The 7,675-nt window shown below is 40.4% G+C and overlaps 1 long non-coding RNA gene across 1 annotated transcript; it reads left to right on the top strand.

Annotated features, from left to right (window-relative positions):
- Positions 1-6,776: 6,776 nt before the first annotated feature.
- LOC119908382 lies at positions 6,777-7,392 on the top strand. The gene is made up of 2 exons (XR_005445261.1): positions 6,777-7,182; positions 7,283-7,392. It is a non-coding gene; the product is annotated as an uncharacterized LOC119908382 (long non-coding RNA).
- Positions 7,393-7,675: the final 283 nt, after the last annotated feature.

Raw genomic sequence — 7,675 nt, forward strand, 5'->3', positions numbered from 1 at the left:
TCCTGCAGTTTGGGAAAAAAATATTTTTGAGTTGAAATAGGGCCTGTGTCCACCAAAACATTTTTTACCAGCTGAAAACGCCACCTGCTCTTTTGAAAACGCCTAGCCGGGAGCGCTAGGGTGCGTTTTGTAGGTGCAGTGGGGTTTTTTTCGAGATACTGTGGTTGCTATGATACATAATTTCTGTGGAGGCGATGTGCTGAAAGTAGGGTAGGCTACTTAATTTTACTGAATGTAAAAATGTCACCACAAAGTACGTAGGCCTACTTGCTCTGGCCTTTCTGGTAGCTGCAGAGCTGCGCCAACAAAAACTTTCATGGCTCAGTGCGTTTGACTGACTCGGATCGTCACTGATTAATCAGCCCACCTATGAGGCTCACCTGTCAAACACCAACGCAGCGTCACTGATCGCCGAATAGTAGATTCACTGAAAGTTTGTAATCTAAGCAATACGCTTACATCTCTCGTGTGCGACAGGGTTTTGATGTCATTTTTGGGCCTACATGGAACCATCCATGAACGTACTGAGCTCAGCTGATCCAGAATGCTGCAGCAGGTGTTCTGACAAGTACCAGGAAAAGACATTATATTTCTCCTGTATTAGCTTCTCTGCACTGGCTCCCTGAAAAATTCCGAATAAACTAGAAAAGAATTTAAAATCATTTTGCTCACTTACAAAGCTCTTAATGGTCAGGCTCCATCGTATCTCATGATGAGATAGAGCTCATATACCTTATTACCACACCAGAGGACTGCGCTCCCACTAAGGGTGAGCCCCTCTCCTGTGGAACCAGGTTCCAGTTTAGGTTCAGGAGGCAGACATCATCTCCACATTTAAGAGTAGGCTTAAGACTTTCCTCTTTGATAGAGCTAATGTCAAGAAAAGACACTATTGTTTTAATATGTTGATGGGTGGTGATGGTGCAGTCAGTGAATAATACACAGGTCTTTGGTGTGATAGACCCGGGTTTAATTCCCCACTGTGACACATCCACCAATGTGTCCATGAGAAAGACACTGCACCCCTAGTTGCTCCAGAGGGGAAATTGTAAATTGCTTTGGATAAAAGCATCAGCTAAATAATTTAATTTAAATTTATATTGATTATGTGAAGGTGGGTCGAGACAGGATATATGAACCAATGTAATATGGAGTTTGAGGAGTCTGCTCCCGGGACCAGTTCAGATACACATTTGTTCGATTTGCTTGAAATTATTACTAAACTTGAGTTAATCTGAATTTTACTGGAATCTGTGTCTCATTCAAAATAATTATATTAACATTGAAATGACAGCAGTTCACACATACCAAATAATCCAGAATGTGAGAGTGAAGGGTGAAATAACATTACAAAGAGTCTGGTCTAGACCTGCTCTATATGAAAAGTGTAATAATAAAATAAAAAACTGTTGTCGCTTTATTAAGACAATTGAAATGAACTGAACTTCAAAATAATCATTATCGGAGAAGAAATAATGCTGTGCTGGGTACTTACCATTATTACAGATGAATGGAAAGGCTGCTAAGCAATTATTAGCCTGCCATGTCTGTTGTTTTCCACTCAAAACACAGAAGTAATTGTACACATAGTAAAAAACTGGATGATCGATTATCCAGTTCCTATATTCAGCTCCTGTCCCTGTGTAGCCGTCTGACCACCTCCAGTTGATTTCAGTGTACAGGCCAATCCAGACATCAGAGGTGAGACCAGAAGATGAAACTGTGTCATTAAGATGGTTCATTTCTTCAGTGTTTTCAATGGTGGCCAGGTCTGTGTATGTCTCTCTGCAGTAGGTCTGAGCTTCAGTCCAGTTCATAGGACCAGAAACGTAGTGGTACTGATGGAGGAGGCATGAGGAGAAGATGTTCCACCCTGAGGACGACACAATTTTATCAAATGTAAGGTGGCTCAAACTCATATTTTCTTCAGTTTTTACAATAATAAACACTGAAATGAATAATGAATGAATGAATAGTGAAATAATTCACTGACCTGAGAGACACAAGACACCCAGCAAGATCCTCTCCCTCATCATGCTGCCATGTGGACTGTGTGTGTGTGTGTGTTGATTTTCACCACTAAGAGGATTTTTGCATTCCTTATGCAAAAGGCATTGTGTTGGCAGACATAGGAAAATGTCTCATCTGTGTGTAGTCAAAGGGCATTTTGAAGCAAGGGTGTTTTCAGAGTCACACTTTGTCATGAGCATGTTTATTTGATGGGGTCACCCCAATTACAAAATACCTAGGTTCTCACTTCTTTCCCCAGGCTGTGAGACTGTTAAATTCATCCTCAGCACTGCATCATGCAAAATAGTTTTATTTCTGTATATAACGTTCACTTTTTTGAGTAACATAAAGGTACCTACAAATCTTATGTCATTATACAGCCCTTTTGTAAAATGAGAAATAAATTTACCTTATCTCTGGTGGTATCTATCCATGAATATGGTTTTGTTTTTATCTGACCAGAATAGAAAGAGGTTTCCCAAGCCCATCCCAATACGTTGGAGGTGAATGGATTTCATTTCTTAGTGCATTCAGAAAATTCAACTGCTTCCAGAGACATGGTACCCATTATACAGAGATTTTACTGTCAAAAGTTTTCTTTGGGACTATGTCTTCAGTAGAAAGTTCAAATTAAAGCTTTTAACAGAAAAGCTAGATGTTTGACATGTTAATTTAATAATACATAGGGAAACTGTTAAATTCAGCTGATTCTTCTGAGGGAGCACTGAAGGTGAGTTCAAATATAATTATTTAATAGTTCATCATTACACGTAGGGTGCAAGAAAGGAACAGTAGAGAAAAATCTGCAGCCATGCAAATATATTTTATTTGTTATGCAAAGGCAGAGTTCAGAAAAGGTGATTTCCATCTCTGTTTGACAAACAAAGGTGTTGTGGTGGCAGCCCGGCTGACGGTGAGTGTCCTGGTTTTTTCTACTTTTATCAGTTTTTCTGCTTTTTCCCTTGGTTTCCTGTTCTCTGCCCGCCTCTCTGTGTTTTCTCCCCCGTGTGCTCTCTCTCCTCTGCTCCTGAGCCCAGCCAACTACCTGCACCTGCAACCCATCATCCACCTCGTCAGCCTGCCACACCTGCCAGTAATCAACCTCATCCCAGCCTGTATTTCAACCCCGGTTCTCCACACCATCCTTGCTTGATCGTCGCTGCTCCATACCTGGTGCCACTTCAGTGTTCAAGCTTCCATGCTCCTTGTTTTTTCACACTTACCTGTGCCTTGTCTTTGTCTTCCCTAACCTTGCCTCTCTGTCTGTTTCCCTCCCAGGTACACTCACCCTCGTCCTCCGTTCGGCTGGGCTCATCCACTGGCCCACTCCTCTATGGACTTCCCTCACGGCGTCCTCCCCGTTCCCCCGCCTCTCCTCGCTTCCTCGGCCCGTGTTCCCCGGCTCCCTGGCCCCCTGTCTCCTTGGTTCCCCGTGCCAGTACTTCCCCAACGTCCTCCTCTCCCTCCACTCCAGTCCCTCTCACCCTCTTTTCCCCCCAATAAACCTCCTTCCCTCTGAGTGCAGCATTTGGGTCCTCTCTGTCCACACACCACACCCCGTAACACAAAGGCAAGTTCATCTTGAGGTTCCATTCAGGGAGAAACCAGAAATAAAGGCTGAGGTTCCTGAAAATTAAAAACAATCACTAATTTGTTACTCATGCTGAATAAAGGCAACTTTAGATGATTTTAACAAACTGTGACACTGCAAAAGAACAATATTAGATGAATAGAGGCTTTTTTGCTGTCTATCATGATTTTTGTATGTTCAAACCTGGGCATAGACACTAATACATAACCGTTTGCAGTTGGTCATTTATAAATGTAACTTGTCCCCATGCAAAGATTACAATGCCACTCTCTGACATTACTAGAGCTGCTTTAAGTGAGATCAGGTGTGGCTGGGGAGGTAGTCAGGGATGTGCAAAGACATTTGGTGGTCAGGGGCTCAAGTGAAAAAGGGCACTTCTCATAATTATAATTTTTTTTTTTTTTTTTAAACAAAACATCAAATAAATTAATCAATCTTTATTTATATAGCACTTATCATATAATACATGTAACACAAAAAGCTTCATACTACAGAGCCATTTAAAAGTAATAGTTTAAAAACCACAATAATGTAATAGTACCTACACTCCAACCACAAATAAGCACCTGGGGGGAAAAAACACAACAGCAGATCAAGCCCAAACGTCAATCCCCGCCACCCCCGAAACACTAAATCCCCAGGACCCCAGAACAAAAAGCACTAGAAAAGCAGCCCATCAATAGTAAAAGTATAATAAATAAATAATGTTAACACAACTCTGACTTTCTTAACAATTTGTTTTAATTCCCTCACACTCACACAATTGTTTAATACTAAACATTTTTACTTTAATACAAAATAATCAGTTCACACAGAAGCCACGGTCTTCTTTAGTATTCACTAGGTTTATCACAGGAGCAGGCAACAGTAAAGGAAACTATGACAAAATGTGCATGTTTTCTATGCTATATATTTAGATCAGCATACTACAAACTAATAAAATTGATAGCTATTAGATGAGGAACCTACTATCAAAACTATGAAGTTATTGTATAAGGCACTTTTTTCATGGATTGACAATTTTGAGATTTTGTCTGTTTTGCTTCCATTTCTTTTCTTTTTTTTTTTACTCAAATGGAAAGAAAACTTCCAAATGACACATTTAGATGTTGTCGGTTTTAAGCCTCGGTCCCTCTTCTAAATTCTTCTAAATTATCCAAAACAAGCTAATGTGGATATTTAAACATAACATTTCAGATAAAAAGACTCTCAATGTAAGTCATTCACTGGGGAAGTTAAGTACCGATGTGCTTTAGTTAGTTATTTAGTTTATCCTATTCACCTGCATTGCCTTGTTAACTGTATGCACCGTCTTTAACCGTCTTCTTAACTTTTTAAAGCAGTGTGGAAAGTCCATTTTTATCTCTGGTCCCATTCCCACAGTCGGTCGCGGTGCTGGCCGCTTCAGTAGACTCCTTGGCCTCCACGACTGGCTCCAGTCCGCCTGCAGGGCTCATCGTGTGTGTTATGTGGATAATTTTAATATTTTCTGGCAAAGAATGTCTCTTTTTAAGACAGACGGACTTCACCCAAACAAACGGGACTCAGAAATGTTAGCTGCTCACATACAGCATGTGGTGCGGTCCACACATGATTTACGTGAATGACTAATCATTCATGCAGCACACCTGGACACACCACCGCTCACCGAAAGATCTCTGCCTCACTGCCACAAACAACTGTCTCCACCTGCTGGCATGTAAAGCCGTCTGCTCCCAGCGCTGTTCCACAGACTTCTATTCCTGTCATTATCACGCATAGACCAGTAAACCGAAATGTGCACGTCCCACACAGAAATAATAGTAATCTCTTAAGGATTAGGACAACTGCACCAACTCCAGCACCCAGAACAAACCCATTTAAAATGGCTCTCTTCAATGTGAGATCACTGTCAAGTAAGACTTTTATCTTAAATGATTTTATCTTGTCTGCAAATCTAGATTTTATGTTTTTAACTGAATCCTGGTTGCACATGAATGACTATAGCCAGCTAGCTGAACTGTGTCCGCCTCAATATGATTGTTTTAGTCAACCGAGGGTCAGTGGTCGTGGTAGTGGGCTAGTGAGCGTGTATAGGAAAAATTTAAAATGTCATCAAGTACGCTGTGATGAATTTAACTCCTTTGAAGTTTCTCACTCTTAAACTTGGAGGGCTGCAACCTATCATATTTGTTATAATTTATCCCAAAACCGCCTGGAGGATTTTTATCAGAACTTCCTGAATTTTTATCTACTCTGGTTTTAAATTATGACAGAATTGTTCTTTGTGGCGATTTTAATATTCATGATGATGACCCCACCAATGTTAATGCAACTGACTTTTTAAATATGGCCACTTCTTTTAACTTCAAACAACATGTCAAAGGACAAACACATAACCGTGGTCATACACTGGACTTGGTTTTTACCCAGGGTGTCAGCATTTGTGTGGAATCTGTGGAATTAGTGGACATGACCATATCTGACCACAGATGTATTGTTTTTAGCTGCGATTCCCCTGTTACTCATGCCGCCTCACCAAGCTCCGTGTGTTCTCGCTTCTTTAATGAACAAAGTGTTTCAAAGTTTTGCGCATTCTTTCAGAGCCAAAGCCAACACCTGTCTGATTCCAACACCAACAATCTGGTCAATCACTTCAATCATATCTGCTTGTCGTCACTAAATATTACTGCTCCTCTAAAGGTTAGGCCTACGTCTAAAGCTAGAAAGCAACCCTGGATAAATGCATTCGCAGCCTCAAAAGGGAATGCAGGAAAGCAGAGCGCAGATGGAAAAAATCCAGTCTCCAAGTCCATTACCTCAGTCTGAAGGATTTATCAATTAAATACAATAACATGGTTAAGGATGCAAGAACACACTATTTTTCTGAACTCATTACTACACATAAACACAATCCCAGGTTTCTGTTTAAGACTGTGGATCAGCTGGTAAACCCAACCCCTCCTTGTGCCTCAGCTGGAAGTAATGATGACTGTGAATTGTTTTATCTTATTTTACCAATAAGGTGGTGTCAATCAGAGCCTCTATTACCCCCGTGGCCTCTTACTCAGAGGTTCCACACCAGCAACAAGAGAGTTTTAACCAGTTTTATCCCATCGACTTGTCTGAGCTTTTAAAAACAGTATCACAAATGAGAGTGTCCTCCAGCCCACTTGATGTAATACCTACAAAGTTGTAAGTGTTGTTGCATAAATACTTGTGTTTTCATGATGCACAGTTCATAATTGCTGTTATAATTTCATGTAACAATATAACTTAATTTGGTGTAAAGATAAAATGTAATACATGTTTAAGAACTAAAGGGTAGAATAAGCTGCTAAATGATATGTGGTTAACAGTGTATCTATCTCATTCTGTATATTTACGTTTGTCCCGGAACTAATGTTTTCTGTCTGTGTTACCGCTACAACGGTTTAAGTCGACACTCACTGCCTTGAATTCCGGCGGAGCAGATAGCTCCGATGCTTGTTAAACTGCATAAAAGTTAAAAATGTGTTTGAAGTTAATGCAGACAACCAAATGGACATTCAAGAGACTTCAAAGAACTTAGTAACCTCTTTTCACGACAAGCGGCCAACGAGGTATTATTATATTGTCTTTATTGATCTGAATGTTGTTTGTATTTTCTCTGCTAAGCTATAATGTATTGATTTATTTGTACTGTGTTCACTTACAATGTAGTTCTCACGGCGAATAAGGCATATACGACGTTCAAGGCGTACATGGTGTGAAGTTGGATGTACCAAAGAGACCCGATGTGCCCACAGCAATAAACGCCCGTTGCAAAGAACTGACCTGTGTCTGTGTTGTCGCGAAGAGAGCTACAAAAGTTTTTACTGAAAGTAATGGATTCTGTTGGGCCCCATTTGATCTCTGTTTTCACAACTCCCTATCTACTGGTTGTATCCCTGATTATTTTAAAACAGCTTGCGTGAACCCACTTTTAAAGAAACCTGGTTTAGATCCCTCCCTCCCACATAATTTTAGACCAATTTCAAAACTGCCTTTTATTGCAAAGATTCTAGAAAGAATGTGTCCAAACAGCTGCTCACTGTACTGGAAAATAACAAAATA

Source organism: Micropterus salmoides, unplaced genomic scaffold, assembly GCF_014851395.1.
Source record: "Micropterus salmoides isolate LMB-PRFRI ecotype aquatic unplaced genomic scaffold, ASM1485139v1 Ms_hic_scaffold_1768, whole genome shotgun sequence".
NCBI classification, from domain to species: Eukaryota; Metazoa; Chordata; class Actinopteri; order Centrarchiformes; family Centrarchidae; genus Micropterus; species Micropterus salmoides.